Consider the following 17003-nt stretch of genomic DNA (forward strand, 5'->3'; position numbering starts at 1 on the left):
TGCAGAGCTGCAGATTTATGTAATTTCACAAACTTCCAGGACCGGGCTGCTTCCCTCAGCTGCTGGTTGCAGGACTGGGTTGCCCTGCCTATTTGTTTGTGATCTTAAACTTACTCTTCTGCCTGCAGAGCTATGGCTTTGTTCCATAGCTACGGCTTCAAAAGCACAACCCTGCAGCAGCAGCATTTTGGGAAAGGGATGTAAAGGCCCGGCTCGCGGACGCCTTACCCCCCTGCTCCCCACGTCACCCCACTCTCGAGGATCGGGGCGCCGCGGGCTCCGCTAGCCTCACCTGCGCGCCACCTCCAGAAGCTTTGAAGGCTTCGGCTTTGATGTGCAAAAGCATCTGTGCACTTTAAAAAAGAAGTAGGCCGTTTCAATTACACAAATGCCATTAATTAGGAGCCCAGGACCTCAAAGTGAGGCACCAGCTTTGATTAAGCTAGAGAGGGAGGCCACCAGTGGAGGCTCTGAGAACAGATCGCACCTTGTTTACACAGCAGTGGACGGGAACCAGTTTGATCAATATTTTATAAGTGAAGACTCCAAAGCAGAGATGCTAATACAGGCCCATTCACAAAAAATGTTACAGTTATGATTTAAAAAGTTTGTCTAATTGGAACAATTTATTTAAATCTTCTTGAAAACATTCAAAACGTATTTGAAAATGAACCTCAGGGAATATCTTTAGTTGTATATACCAAGTACATGTAGGCAAAGGCACCTTGCACGGGATAATCAAAAACATGTATTGTAAAATCCTTTGCAATAAATATTTTTTTTAAATATGACTCCTAAACAATACAAAAGAAACAAACACAGTTAACACAACTCATCCACATATTATGAAACACCTGGAGATGAGGGCAACCAACCAAAATTAGGAGCGTGAACCAAAACCAAAAAAACCAACCTGGGGAAGGCAACTCTTGGGAAGGGACAGAGCAGGATGCAAAAGAGGTCTCCCTTCCTTCCTTATACTGCACTAATTTCTCTTCTAATTTTAAAAAACGGGAACAGGAAAGACATGATCTGCCAGAGACGGGCGAGCCCTCCAGCTGGTATCTCTCATTTCCACACTGAAATGAGCAAGTTTCCAGGGGCCATCACCAGAGGCAAGTCTCCTGTAACTGCGAGTGAAGATGAGGTTAACGCCCGCACAGTGTTCCACGACCCGCTCCTTTCAATAAGGCCGGGTAAGTTCAGTTATCTCACTGGGGCAGCCAACCGTTCCCAGGTTTGATTAACCAGCCCCCAGCTCCAGAATCAGGGAGGGACGGAGTGGAAGAATAAAAAAGCAGGAAGTGCTGAGTGTGCAAGTGAGAACACTGCTTTCGAATTAAGCGGTGTGGACCGTCGACCCGCATCCAACACCCGTGTGCTGGGCTACCCCAGGAGCAAATTGGTGGGATGTTGCACTTGAAAAAATTAGGAGGAAACAGAGACTGTCCCTTTCAATGGCCAGACTCAAGTGACACAGCCATTTTGTCCATATTGTTTTATATCTAGTGACATGACATGGGTGACTCAGCAACACTTTTATTCATGTGTATAGAGCTTCAAAATACACGCCATGATCAGAAAAGCCAGTAACAAGGGTTCAAACATAGTATCTGAATTCCAGGGACCCCTGCGGTGGAGATCTGTATAAATACATTGGACTATTTAACTTTGAGGGGGTGGGATGACCAACTGCGCATGTTTTGGCGTGCCTCTCCTCTGCCCTGTCCTAACCTCTTCAGCAGCCACCGCAAAACGTGCAGTGAACGAGCAGCAGTGGCTTTAGTGAAATCTGAAATAATCATATGACGCCCTCACGCTCCTAATGACTACATAGTTTGGTCGTGAACAACATCAGCTCAGGTTGTGGGTTATTATGGAGGAACAAGCTCGGGAGATATTCTAATCTCTTAATTATAATCTTTCAGAAGTGCCTTCTCGAGTCTGCGCCGCAGCATTATTGCTGAGCTGGCAGCATAGAGCCTCGAAAACATTACGGTTTGGACAATGAAGCCCAATTGTGCTTGTTAAACCAAAGAGAGGGAGCCTTCAAGAGCTTGATTGTGGGAGATATCAAGGAACAGTGAACTGACTCAGCTATCGCTACTCTCAGAGAAGACAACCCTCTTTAATTTGCCATTTAGTCACTAAACAAGCACCAAGAGCCTTCTGCTCCAACTGGGCATACATGTAAATTAAGTGGCTCATACAAACAGCGGCCAGTTACAATCTAAATAATGTGCATGCAACGTCCAAGTTTGGAATTGGACTCTTAACTGGAACTATGGAGAGACTGTGAAACACTGTTACTGTACACACAGTGCTCAACGGCCAGCATTCCACGGCCATTATTTCAAGGTGTCGCCAGGAATTAGAGTGGAATGGCAGCGAATGGAATGGCAGCAAATGGAATGGCAGCAAGTATAACGCGGCGGCTCGTGCAATGCCAAGGCCAAGTGGAACATGCAGTCCCACCGGGCTTTTTCAAGAACAGTGAAATGTTTTACTCAATTCAATTTGTGACACCCCAGCAGTTCCTCTCATCCTCGGGGCAAGGGAAAGCACTGGCAGGCACTGTGGCGGCGGAGAGGCAGCCCAGCGGAGCCCCCCTCTAATGTACGGGAGCGCTGCGGGGCTCGCGTCATGCTCACAGCCGCCACCGATGAGCTGGCACCGCCGCAGCGGGCACGCTCCACTGCGCCCAGTGATCCCTCCCGCTTTAATTCCTCTAATCAGTGCTTCTCGTGTCTCATGCATTGCATGTCACTGTGGTTCATTCGGCCACTCCCCCACCCCTGCCTACCCCACCACCACCACCACCACCACCACCCCTCTCTGCCAATCTCCATGCCCATGAACAAAAGTGAGCCCGATCCGTGCCGACAGCCCGGTCACAACTTCCCCAGGTTTCCCCCGGTGCATGACATCACCGGCGCGGTGCCTCGCGGGCCTGGAATATCCAAAAACATATTTGCGCGTCGACCCGGGGCGGACGGGGGGCCATGTCAGAAATTTGAATTTAACAGCGATTATTATTAGAGAGCAGAGAGGCCTTTCGAACAAAATGTCACCAATATTATGTCTGTGCCCTTTTCGTTTCTGTGAGCTTGTTAGGAAATGTCTACACCAGTAACTGGCTCTCAATTATGATTTGCTGGTCCAGCCAAGATGGATTTTTGTGTGTATGTCTGTGTGTCCAAGTGGGTGTGTGTGTTTGCCTGTGTAGCTTGTTTGTAGCTATACAACACACCAGTGAATAAACACACCAGGGACATCAAACAGAACTGTACCAAGGCGACACTTCAAGACAAGCAGAAGATCACAGGCACAGCCCTGGAGAGAAGTGCGTCTCCCACCACCCCACACCCAGCGATACGCTTATCTTGGTCAGCCATGAGCGTGAGTTAGAGGCACAGGCCGCTGTGTACGTTTCAGCATGTAGCACACATACTGTCTACCTCTGTTACCAAACACACTCATGTAGGCCTTCATTTATGGCGCATCTTTACATACCTGCATGGTAGTCTTCCTGTCACAGAAGCCTTGCTAAATCTCAAGCCACTAAACACTTCAGAGCTGCCTCAGCCAATGATCTCAAAAAGGAAAAATAAAAATCTGCTGCTTAATCATGACTGTGGCAGGGCACTAATAAGAATGTCCCATGCTACGCTGTGTCATTGCAGCCCACCAGTCATCTCTTCCACAGAAGAACAGATATCTCACGGAGGCCCCACCCATAGGCACTGCAGACTCAATGCAGTTTTTCAAGGTCACTAAGGGTTGTTCCCTGCAACAAAAGAAAAATGGACGGGACTGTATTGGGCTGGATGAACCAACCACCTGACAGTCTTGTGAAGCCCTCATGCTCGGCATACGCTTGGTATGTTGAGCTAAACAATGTCAATGGCTTTCATTTTGTCCAGACACCTTAAAATTAATTTCAGGGCAAATAAAACACATCAGGCCCTCTATATTATATTATTTGTTTATATATTTATATTTTATTACTATAAGTCTAATCAAGGTAGACCTGCAGACTAAAATTCGATATTGACCTTCACTGAGAAAATGAATGAGAATCAGAATGTTTCTGCATTGTGGCATCAAAAATAGCAAAAACAAATTCTGTCAGTTCTGCTTTCATTGGAACAATTATATATTTATACCACAGTATTTTATGTAGTTTTGTAACACCTCTTAGGTGTTTTCCCAAAAATTTAGAAACATCAAAAAAGCCCAACAACTGCACATTGGATAATTTGAACATTGAAGCAGGAAATCGCTACTTTGTTACTTGAGTCACTATTGAAACAGACACATGTGTATTAACAACACTGGAAAGAGGTCCCTGTATGGTGAATGTTAAAGAGTTGAAGTCATTCATTTTCCTGCCTGAAAGCTTAATATATGGAAAAATTAAGAATCTCATTATTTGAATATTCAATCTTGTGTTCTACAGAACACTCAAGTATCAGTTTATCCAGAATGCACATCTTTAGGCCTGACGGGGTATGAGCCACCTGATACAGGCAGGCTGTCATGCACCTCCACCACACCAGCAAGCCATGTGGCATCTGGGATTCTTTACAACTGGGCCATATGTCTACTGCCTCTCGGGTTGAATTTGCCACCTGTGAGGGTCAAAGTTCACAGAGATCCTGAGGACAGAGAGCTGAGCTTTGGTTTGCGTGCAGAGTCGCAGCCACTTGGTCAACCGCTGTGTCTGCTCATGTCCCAGTTTGAAGAGTCAGCTATGGCAGCTGTTTTAAAATAAGAGTAGAAAGCGAAATCAGGTATGTGACCAGACACCACCAGGCTGTTTATCCATCTGACTTCTGAAATCACGGAATTTAAAAAAAAAAAAACAGATGCCTTATTGTGTGACTCAGGCTAACTTCATGGAAACCCGAAAGCACGAGGAAGAGAAAATGAAGAGCTTGAGCACCAAATAAAGCACCCTGGAAAAAGAGGAGTCAGTCTCAGGCGACCGTTTCTCATGTTTTTCTGGTCCGTCACAAGACAGTCGCAGATGTGGAACATAACAAGTTTTGCCTGTCTTGCATGTCCGGAGTGCTTAGCTTAAATAATGTAATAGAGGAGGGAATGCGACAACAGGCCACGATTCTTTTGCCCGGTGCCGGGCATATGGGCTACTCTGTTCTGCTGCTTATGTCACTGTCGAAACCAAACAGCTGGCCTGACACTCTGGGTTGGGGGGGTTGGGGGTACTTGGAAAGCTCCAACAAAGGCTCATTCTTACTCTTCTTTCTTGCCTGACCCTCTCACATGTTTTTCCATTTCCAGCGGCCTGCTTCGAACTGAACGCTCTTGTTTACAGCGGTTGGGAGAGTGGTGCATGTGCGTGCATGGGTCTGGGGGGGGGGGGGGGGGGGGGTGACCGGCATGTGCTTGTTGGGGGGCGGCCTGAGGAGAGAGCATTGACCTCTGAAATGAGACGAACAGTATAAAACATTCTGGAGAAATCTTCTAACTTGAAACCGAAATAATTCCAACCAGTTTCGATAACAGCATTTCCATGGCATCGAAGGAATCCCAACAACTCTGATGACAGTGTTGCTGTTGTGTACAGGCAATAAGGAGCTAAACAAGCACAGCATGAACTCAGCCAAAATTGAACTCAATTATCACAAGAGGTAAGGTACAAACTGTGTCTCTAATAGAAAGGACTAAGCCTGTCAAGATAACGTAAATAGTGATTTCAGTTATTTTGCATGGAAACGACACAAAAAATTTATAAACAAGCTTGGAAAGACTCATTATTACCGATGCTGTAATTATCTTCTGCAAACGCCTCTGTTGTGGAATTGTGGCTACATTGTGCTCTGAAACAATGTCTGAACACCACACCCAATTTTCCACAACCTAAGTAAGACGTTCCATTTCGTGACCAAAAGATGAAAACATGCTTTACTCTGGGCCAGCAGGCAGGATATCCTTCTTTGCTGCAATAAAAAAGGAGTAAAATAAACATGATAGGAATGAGAAGTGCATTACACACTTATTTTATGTTTCCTTGACTCTGCAAGTAGAATTGCTCATTACGGCAACACACAGCGTAGTAAACACTGTGCAGCCACATGAGGTAATCCGATGTATGTGCATCGCTGGTCCGCAGAAATGTCCAGCTTACACAACGGGGCACTCTCCTGCTCCGAGTTGGGCTGGCGGGGAGCAGGCAAGGCAAGGGGACAAAGCTCTGTGACAGTTGAGCTGCTGGGGGACGCAGTAGCTTACAATAGGTAGAGCCTTGAGAGACAGCCACAGTCAGAGCCCATGAGAGGGAGAGAGGGAGAGGTGGGGGTGGATGGAGAGTGAGAGAGGGGGAGAAAGGGGAGGGTGGCAGAAGCCATCTCGCCCCCGAAGAGTTTCCCAGTTGGCCGTCCGCCCAGCAGCTAAATTAGAACCACGCGTTCGCCAGGCACCTCGGGGACACAAACAACTGCCACGATCTCGGAGGGGAGAGAGACAGGGAGGGACTAGCAAACAAACAAACAAACAAAAAGGCAAAAAGAGCCAGCCATATCTATAACTGAGAAACTTTCAAATATGAGGAACTGAAATGTCCATACTCTGCACTGCATGAGCAAACTAACCCCCCCCCACCCCCCACCACCACCACCAACACCACCCCACCTTTTCTACACTCAACACCACAGTGTTAGAGAAGCGAGAGCCTATGAATGAATTCAGAGCAGGACTGCACATAGGGAATTCTGGGTGACTCAAAGTTTTTATTAAAGTGTGCCAAGGCCGAACAATTTACTTTCACCAAGTCCGTAATTCACCGCAGTTAGCCTGTATCGCTCGGCTTCCTTTCAATTCCATACACAGCGCTGAGATACGAGGCCATGTGTGTGCAAGAGGTGATAAAGAGAAGGTGTGTGTGTGTGCATGTGTGTGTGTGTGTGGGGGGGTGATTCATTCATTCCACAAAGAAAGCCCAGCACTCTGCTCTGACAGCTGAGCTTCCTTGACTCACAAGCAAACTTCACCCTGGCTGCATCAGGCAAAATGTCAGAGGGGAGTGACTACACTTTGCTTTACGACGGTTCTGGTATGTTCTTGTCTGAAACATCAGTGAGGGAATTAGTTACCCAAACAGCCAATCATAAAACCAAAATAAGAATCCATGTGAGTTTTGATTATGGGCGACATGTCGATAACTGTCTTTGAGAACTGTTTCATGGTCCATGTCGCTGAGCACCAGTTTGCCCAGGGGCTAACTGGCAACCGGTGAACTTCAAAAGAGCTACCCTGAGTAACCTCGTTAAGCTGGCTCCTGCAGCTTCATTGTATTACCTTTCCTCATCATTACAGAGCACCTAGGCCTGGCCTACTGAAAAGGGATCCATAGCACAGACACCCTGGAGCAAGGCACTGAACTCGAATTGCATGAGTACAATATGCAGCTGTATAAATGTATAAATGATCTGCAGCCTTTGCAAGTCACTGCTGAAAAGGAAATCTGCTCAGAAAATGTCATGTAGGCATGACACAAAATACTGTAAATTCAAATTTCATGAAATCAGAAAATAACGGAATGCTTTGTGTCCCTTAGAACAGACTGCAAAATCAAATTACCACGTCATTTAGATTAAAACTGCCAAGAATATAATTTCATTTTTTTCCTTAAAATATCTTGTCAGTGGATTTTTTTTACTTGCTTTACTGATACTGTCCGGTAATATTGAGCAAAGAGATGACAAAAGCATAAATCAAATAGTTCCATTCAGTTGTTCCTACTGGTCAGTCCGTGTTCCAGTTGTGGCAATAATCACTAATATATCACAGGTAAATGGAAGTTTTGTACTCTGTTTTAGCACACTGAAAAACATAAATATTGTTGATGACACATTCCACATTACTAAGAGTTAAGTTACAGAGGGTGGAAATTTTTACCAGCTCTTTCAAGAAGTAAGTAGTTCTACTGTTTTGCCGGACATATGGTATTGTGAGCTCAGTGTCTAATGCCTAATGTAACGTAAGATATATTTACATATTATATTATAATAGCATTATTATTATTATTATTATAAAAACAGATCTTGAATATAGCGTATATTACAAATACACACATATATAAATATAATAATATAATTAATAATTTCAGGGAAAGTGTTCAATTGGGAGCACCAAGCCATACGACTTACAGGGGCTGATTTAAAAATGTTTGGTAGGTCCAACCATTTTTTTTTATTGCTTAAAAGAGAAGCCCCAAGGTGCCTTTTGGCTTAACCAGGGTGTTGCACTAGGCTGATGTGCTGCGCAGAAGTCTCATGCGCTCTCTATCTACAGGGACAGGAGGATCTGCATCCCCAGTGCGCGACAGGAAAGGGGCTGCATGCAGTGCAACTGCATACAGCACCGCTTAATTGCTTAGCAATAGGTTGCTCCTTCCTAGGGGACTGTGACACGGAAAAGCTCATGGAAAAGAAACAAAAATATTCACAAGTGGGAAAAAAAATAACTGGAATCCTGATATATGGAGCCTGTCCCGTCCAGGTGGCACGACCTTGTTCCGTGTCTTTTACACCCAGTGGGGTGTGGGGGGTTGAGGGTTTTTTTTTTTTTTGTTGTTTTTTTTTGGGGTGGGGGGGGGGGGGGGGGCTTTTTTCACAAGGAGCGAAGACGTCTCATTGAAATGGCTACCTCTGATTTAATGAGATTTTTAATTAGCCGGCTGACGGTATCTGATGATGGGTCTTTCACACTGGGAAGCTAATCCTCTTTACTCCACCTCTCACTTTCGCACTTTATAAGCTCGTCTCTTTATCGGGCCTCCGCACCGTGCCTGTCTGCCTGCACTTCCCATCCTCCTTCGGGGAAGCTTCGCTAGAGCACCAGAACAGAAAAATACCTTTCGGCGCAGATACTTCTAACAAAGTGGAGCAAAGGCCATTAATTGAGCATTTTGGTACAGTGTCGTTATGCTGCCTGTCGTCTAACACAAGGCCGGTTGCCACCGCATTTGACCTGGGAAAAAAAAATCATGACAGCTCTTTTCAGCCTGTCTTTGCTGTTTGCCAGTGCTGCACATCCTGAGCCCACGGGTCTTCTTTGGGATGGTGTATTGCCCTTTCAATCTTACTTGAGGGACAGTTGTTGTCAGGCTCTTCGTCCAAGTTACCAGATTCCAAGGACTTGCAGCACATTTTTCTCTGAATCCCTAATTGAGGGCCGCATGTTTCAAAATGAGGCCGACATAGCATCTGGCTGTAGACATTACACACCACTCCTTTCAGGGGAACTTACTTGACTGCATACTTTATTTCTCACGACCTCTCTGCGAAGAATCTGGAACAGTCCTCCCGCAGGTTTTGGCATGATCAAACAATTATGAGTTTATTTTTTGCAAGAAGGTCCACAGAGGTGTAAAGTTAGAGAGGACAGCTGTGATTGGGGCTGGGGGGTGTGGGGGGGGGGGGGGCCCAAAGGATTCGCAACTGTCAAGTTTGAGAGGCTGTTTCTCTTGGTCTGTCGGTTTACGCTAAATCAAGCGGCAAGCTGTTTCCATGTTTGATCACCTTGGGAGAAGGGAGAGGGGAGGAAGAAAACAAGCGGCAGATTGAATCACTGCTTCCAAGCTTAATGCCTGAGTGACAAGTCTGGTGTTTCGCGCAGCCTTAATGAAGAAATTCAGCATCTTCGTCGACATCGCCAGCCCCTGACACAAGGTGGAGGTCCCGAGTGACATAACAGGAAATCCTGAGAGGGTTTTTTTTTTTTTTTAAATGGCTCTATTAATACACTTTGCAAATACTTAAGGAAATGTGCGAGCTGACACAAATCTCACAGGGGGGCTTCAGTTGCTACTTGCATTGCCGGGTGTGACATCTAGCCAGTTCAAACTAACATTGCTTTCTAATATCCCACACTCGTTACTGCAATGTGTGGTGCAATGAAATTATGCTCAGATATAATCAACATTTAATGGCCTTCTGTGTGCACTCCAGGCATGAAAAATGCAATTTCTTCCAATTATGAATTTTTTCCCTGATATTTTTTTTTTCTCAGAATAGAGGACTAAAATCTAAAATAAGTGATTTTTGTTAAGCATCCCATGCTTGTGACGTTCATGGCTTACACCTGCTTGGTCTTGGACTCAGCGCCCTGAACAGCGCTTCGTGACAGTGCCAGCATTCGCCCACGCCGTTTTCTCGCTGCACCAACCGAACCTGAGGCACCCGGTTCCCCAGGCTGGTTGGAGTAGACTCAACCCCAGCACTCACCCAAGCATGCTTTTACACTTGCCACACTCTAATATCCAGGGGGCCTCTTTTCAGAGAGGAACTGAAGCTTCTGGTGATGGACTAGACACTTCCCTAAAGTCACAGCTCTGCCCCCCGACGATCTGCCCAGCTGAAATAAATTCCAAGCTTTAGTGCGCTCACCCCTGCCCTCCCCGAGTATGAAATATGTAAACCCCTATTTTGCACACCCGTTTTCCTACATCACGACCTTCTTCTTCACTTCCAGGTGATTTATTCTGTGACAGAGGTGTCAGACGTCCCGCTTTCATTTCCTTTCTAAACCCGCAGATGCCTCGGATGATGACAGAATTGAACCTGGCATGAATGAGAAACCCACACTGTACAAACCCACAAGGATGGCAGCTGTCATACTGGTCGCAGGAAGCTACAGCTCCAACCCAACTGGGAGCTGGGAACTATCAACAGCCGTTATGTAATTTTGCACAGTCATGCATGTCTGAACTTTGATTTTTATATATTTTATATATATATATATATGGGCTCTGATGCGCAGTGCATCATTTCTATGGTTTTTGTTTTCGTTCTCTTCCCTCTCCCCTGTCTCCCCCACACAGGTTGTGATGTCAGACTTCACTGAGTCACTGCCACAACCAACAACACCCCACCACCCCCCCCCACCACCACCAACACCACCTCCGCCGCCACCACTCGCAGCCAATCTGTTGAGCAGTGATTACATTCAGAGCTAAAACGTGGCTGGGAACACATCTTGGGGGGGGGAGCTCTCTAAGATGCCCTTTCTTCCTGCCTGCACAAGCACCCCAGAATCCTAACTCAAACAACAGCCACTCAGTGTGAGCTGGAGTGGAGGGGCCCAACTCCACACTGGTGGAAGACTAAGTAAGGCACTGGTTAATTCTCATCCGAAGGAGCCCAAGAGCGGGAGGGGTGGGGAGGAGAGGGGGGAGAGGCATCTCTAGCACAACGCAACAGATAACCGACTAAGTGTCTGACCTCATTATGGGACTCCAGTGACATGCGCTCGCACAAATAAAGCATGTTCGCCTTTGGAGCCGAGCAGTCACGAGCTTATGGCGCGAGTTTTATCTCTTTCAGCAGGGCTCGCAATCTGGCTGCAGCATGGCGGCTCCAGCGCTCTGAGAGAGGCGTGCCATGCTTGCTAAAAGATGCCGTTAATGCAAAGTGACTAATTTATTCATTTATTTATCATGCACTGTCTCGCAAAGCTGAGCACGGTCCCCATTCGCCACTCAGAACGAGCCAAACGTCTCCGAAGAGGTTCATTGACATTCTGCAGAATTTCCTCCTATTAGCATACAGGAACGATGGCATTGTTCGCCGGGGGCTTCATTATGGCCCACGCAAAAGAACACCTGAAGTCCTTTGTCATTGTGTGACACCCTTGACTTTCTGAGTGGCAATCTATGTATACTCAAGTCAATCCCTTTTCACGCTAGTGGAAAATTAAGAGAGTAGAGCAAACACAAACTTTGTTGCTGCATCCTGCTGTACCATGTAGCCACATTACACATACTGGCTTACTGTACAGGAGACACTGCGAGTTACATTGAAAATTACACCAGAGTTACGAGGAGAGTTGAGAAAAGAAACCATAAAGGCAGTTTGCTTGAAGCAGTTTGCTCTTGCAGCACGAGGACGACTAACACCCTGCCTCCGGAGGCCTGCCATACAGACGTGGATGCTGAAGGACATCTGTAGAGGCGTTTCTTTCATCTCCGGGCTTCCCTCCTTTTAGGAATGATCGATCTCAGGGAAGAGCCCAATTCCCATCCTGAGCAGAATGTTGATATTTTTTATTTTGTGTTTTCTTTTTTTTCCCTCCCAGCCCAAGTTCAGCTGCATCGACGTAACAGGGCTAAGGAGTGCCTCTTAATTAGAGAGAACAGATGCTGGGAAAGTAAACACAGCTTGATCTGTGCAGTAATAAATTACTTCGGCCTGCTGTAGCAACGGAGAGGCAACCATCTTAGCAGCTCCAAACAAACCCTTCCCCCAACTTGTGTGAAGTCCACGGCTGACCGTCATGTAAGTCACAGCCAGCCATACATCCTTTACGTTGCCTGACAGCAGAGTGCAGTGTGCATAGCCTATGAAGGGAAAAAAACCCCCACTGCAAACACTCGCTGATGAACGGTCAGTCGAAAGCAGCGAAAGCCAACGTCAACAGCAACAGCGCACATATAAGCGTGTGTAGCTAACCCTCTGTTTGATTCATCTGCTTCCAATTCACAGAAATGAATCTAGAGAACATGATATAGGATGACAACTCTTATTAGTCACTCCATGGTTTCACAGTCGTTTACAAAACAAGGGACAATAATGAGCTGAGCATTTTCGTTCATCTCCAAATGGGTGCTCTGCTCATCTAGCAGCAATGATGCCAATTTGTGTGTTTAAGTACAAATATGTACTGAACATGTCACAATAAATGCCAAAGTCCTGATATTTTGCATTTGCTATAGCCGGCATTAAAATGTGGTATTTACCATTTTCTGCCCTACAGGGTCAACTCATTACAACAGTTACTACACACAGTTTTAAGGTGATCAACAGCATCAAAGCCAGACATCTAACATGTAAAACAAGCATCTATATGTTAAACAATCCAAAAGTCTCCATGGCTGAGAGGATGGGAAGGAATCGCCAAAGAGGAGAGTGCAACACATCTTTACATTACTGGCATTTAACAGACACTCTTATCTAGAGTGACATAACAGAGGTTACATTTTTTTTACACATGTATAAAGCTGGATATTAACTGAGGCAATTCTGGGTTAAGTACCTTGTCCAAGGGCACAACAGCAGTGCCCCAGCGGGGAATCGAATCAGCAACCTTTTGGTTGGAGTCCTCTTCCATTCCACTATGCTACACTGCCTCCCTTTCTTGCATAGAATGCTTCACTCAAGCCCAACAGCTCTGAAGGAAAATGAAAGCCGGAACTCACACGTGTCAGTCGTAAGTATAGCTATAAACCATACGTCACTGGCAAATATCCTACACTCTCAGCAACCAAACTCCAGGGTGCTGTGAGATCGCACCTCCAAGGAAGTGAGACACTGCGCTGTCATTTGCTGGAAATTGGTCGTGCCCCATCCAAACAACAAATCCAGGATTAACAGATCATGATTTTCTTTTGTTTTCTTGCAACTCAACACAGAGGGAAAAAAAAACTATAGTGGTGGAAACATGGTAGGGGGAGGCTGGATGCTTTCCCAGAGCTTAATTTATATTGCTGAAAAGGAGCCTTACAGCCAAACCACTGTTTCTTGAAATAAAATAACCTGTGCAAGAAAACGTCCATGCATAACAGTGAGATAAGAACTGTGTGCTGAACAGCAATATCAAGATATGACTGCAATGCTGTAATTGTTGACTGTAAGATATGACCTCAACATTGTAAAAAAAAAAAAAAACACCAATTCACACGTGTAGTACTACCTGGATGACACACCAGATGAGTTATAGTTTACCCCTCCCAAACCCTGAAACATCAAGAATGAAATTTGTTCCACTCTGCAAATACATTGCTGTAAAACTACCGCAGACAGCAAAAATGCATTCTGTCTGCATAATCACCTTCGGATAGACCTTTCTCGAATGAAGGTACTTGTCATTGAAACAAACAAGACTGAACTGTGGGCTGATTCTCTTTCATAGAGCCACGCCATGTAATTTTCCTACCTAAAAAAAACGTACGCTCATGGATTTGCTGTGTATTATCTGCATGTTGTAATGGCCTTTTGCAGTCAGCTGCCTAAGAGAAGAGGCTGCAGTGGAAAATTAAGTTAAATAAACATCGAAAAATCATACTGAGCAACTGGAACCACCTTGGCTCAATTTTGAGAAAATATCATTCTTATAGCAGAGTGCATTCAATAATTTTCCATTAGAAATATGTAAAACATGGATCCTCAGGTGTTCCACAGTAGGAGTACACACGGATGTGACTGTTGGAGTTAAAAATTCAGTTGATTACATTTCAAAACTAGGGGGCTGGACCTTTTTACATTTTTAGAAGGGGCAACCCGGGTTCCTGGCAGCATCCACAATTGCTCCACTCCCCAATCCAACAACAGTTAGTTATTAATCACATACTGGTGTCAGTAGTGGGACGCGGGCTGACTAGTGTATTCGGGGGATGATCTGCTAAGCACAATGCTACACTGACTGAAGGGGGTGTCAGTCTCTGCGGGAGGGGTGACACAAGGACACACCCAGTATAGTTGTCTGTTAGGGGGATGCAGAATACACGTAAGGCCTGTCTGTGAAGCCGACGTTACTGAAATTGCAGTTTGGGCTAAGTACACTATTGACGGCTGCCTTGTTGCCGACAACAAGCTATTGCTTGTGAGTGGATACCCGACGGCAAGTTCTCTCACGCCTGCTCTGGGTACAGACCCCATATTCGTTGTGAACACCTACAGTGAAAACCTACAACGGAATGTTGCCGGTATTTGCCAAGTTGTTTTTCTGTCCAACCGCGAAAGCAAGAGTTCCCTAGTCTGACATGTAACCTGTGCCGGGGGAAAGTACTCGGAAGCTGTTTTATGCGCCGCACGCGAATCCCTCGTGTCTTTGACACATTATGCATTAAACGGATGTACTGAAAGACAGATGCGCAGACATCGACTTAATGCAAGGGTGTAATCAACCACTCCGGACCACGCTCGAGCACTTAACTGCAACATTTAGCAAGACCAGGGGAAAAACGGAGAAAAGATTGTTCAAAATTCTTAAACGTCGTGGTGTGCAGAGAAGATACACAGACAAAATGTGCAAAAACAGCCACGCTGACAATTGTTAATATTTCAGTAATACGTACCCTTCCCTCTGACAGTTCGGTGGGTGTATTGTGAAAGTCAATCCTTCCCTTTTCTTACAACCACTCCCATTAATACCACTGATCTTAAAGGGTAGTTAAAACACGCGAATAATGGCTTCCAGTATTCTTTTAACTTCCCCGTACTAATACGCTGGCATGTTGGCCGAGATGTTTTTTTTTTTATTATTATTATTATTTCACAACCACTACGCAATCCACCTTTCGTTCTTCATTCTCGACGGACTGTTCAGCCCGTTTTAGCCCCCGTTGAGCCAACTAACATGCGCCCGATCCAGGCAACTGTAGGTTAAATAAAGCAGATAGAGAGAGCGCGCGCGCACACACACACACACACACACACACATGCACACCTGTGGAAAATACAGCGTAAATGGAGGAAAATACACGAAAAAACACTTCAACAAACCTCACTGTCGATGATGCACGTAGACTTCAGGCTATGCCATACATGACATCCACTGAAGACAAATACAGAATGTCCTCCAGTTTTGTCTTGAAATTAGTGTATGTAATTGTCTGTTTTTTTTAATCCAAGCTCCTGCTGTTTTTTTTCTGTGTTTATAAATGAGGAATCCCGTCTCGTGCTCGTTCGGTCAGTCAGAATGCACGAAGGGTAAACGCTTGCACTAAGCCGGTTGCTATATAGTATTGGAAACGGACAGCCGCAGGAAAAATAAACCCACAATCAAATCTCAGTAAAGCAGGAACTTCCTTTGGGAGAGCGAAATATCCGTGAAAAAATGTCTTTGTGTTTTCTCCAGCATTTGTGAACAGATAAGCGCTCTGCTGTCCTACAGAGATTTATAAACAATTCGCGTCTATTTACTCTATCTCCGTTTTTAACTGAAGCAATAATGACATTGCAGAGAGACGAAAACCTCCTCAGCAAAGTAGAAAAAACACAATTAGCAGTTTTGAAGCTGTTTTTCCCCTTCTGCTGGAATGGTAGACACTCCTGCGCGGCTGAAGTTAATTTTTCATCACGCAAATGACATATAATGTACCGAGCTATAATGTATTCGTGGAGGATTCTTTTAAAAAATAGAAAAGGCTGTCTGTTAACAATCCAATTTGCCTCCCTCTTAAAAGAAGAAAATGGCAATTATTACGGCAGAGCGAGACCGTCCAGTCGTGGTTCTAATGCACAAAGATTCCGTGTTTTCAATGTATTTCTTTTTCTTTCGGTCAGTTGTGTGTTCTTCGTCCGTCTCTCTCTCTCTCTCTCTCTCTCTCTCTCCTAGGCTAGCACATCCGCGTTAGAAAGAGTTCGGATAAACGCAGACTATGTTTGGACTCCAGAAGAGTAGCAGCGCGCTGCTAAGTCCACCGATTGCTGTGGTTGGAAAAAGAGAGAGAGGGGTAGCGACAGAATCGGAGACTGTGGAGCTGCCGCGAAGAGGGAGGGACCAGTTTAGGATTAGTCATTTAAGGTGGATCAGAAGGATGTCCGCAACCTCTAAGCCTGAGGGTGGCTACGAAAGAGACCCTGCTTTACAATATAACCGAACAACCTGGACGTGTGCATTCCTCGTCTGCGTTTTCTATACAGTCCAAATATTTTTCTTTGTCCGCCCAGAGGTGGAGTTCCCATGTTGATATGTCACAGAATGCTTTCCACATTGGTAAAAGTTACTTAATATTCATTTAAGTCGTTATCCAGACCTCTGGACTCGAAAGTGAATAACAATGAAGTGCGTTGTACATAGTTTGTTAAACAGAGAAATAGTTACACTTCGACAGCGTAGCCAACAAACTGTCGCTGAGAGGTGCTTCGCAGAGTAGAAAAAGAATTACACAGAACACCAAAATGATCTTATTCTTTCAGTCTTCCTTTTTTCAAATTTAGTATGTGTTTAGAGAAAGGGTTTTCAATGGAATTCCTGGC

General features: G+C 45.3%; 1 protein-coding gene across 7 annotated transcripts in view; it reads right to left on the minus strand.

The window, feature by feature from the left end:
• The window catches only part of atp2b4 (ATPase plasma membrane Ca2+ transporting 4), a 79166-nt gene extending 62714 nt beyond the window's left edge, over positions 1-16452 (minus strand). For 5 of the 7 annotated variants that reach the window (XM_036531247.1, XM_036531243.1, XM_036531250.1 and 2 more), the window contains exon 1: positions 15525-16452. The gene's annotated coding sequence lies outside the window, so the exon portion shown is untranslated. Of the gene's footprint in view, positions 1-3513; positions 3604-15097; positions 15340-15524 lie in introns of those variants that run through there. The other 2 variants (XM_036531245.1, XM_036531246.1) reach the window with 2 other exon arrangements.
• Between the last annotated feature and the right edge of the window lie 551 nt (positions 16453-17003).

This window comes from Megalops cyprinoides, chromosome 6 (assembly GCF_013368585.1).
Source record: "Megalops cyprinoides isolate fMegCyp1 chromosome 6, fMegCyp1.pri, whole genome shotgun sequence".
NCBI classification, from domain to species: Eukaryota; Metazoa; Chordata; class Actinopteri; order Elopiformes; family Megalopidae; genus Megalops; species Megalops cyprinoides.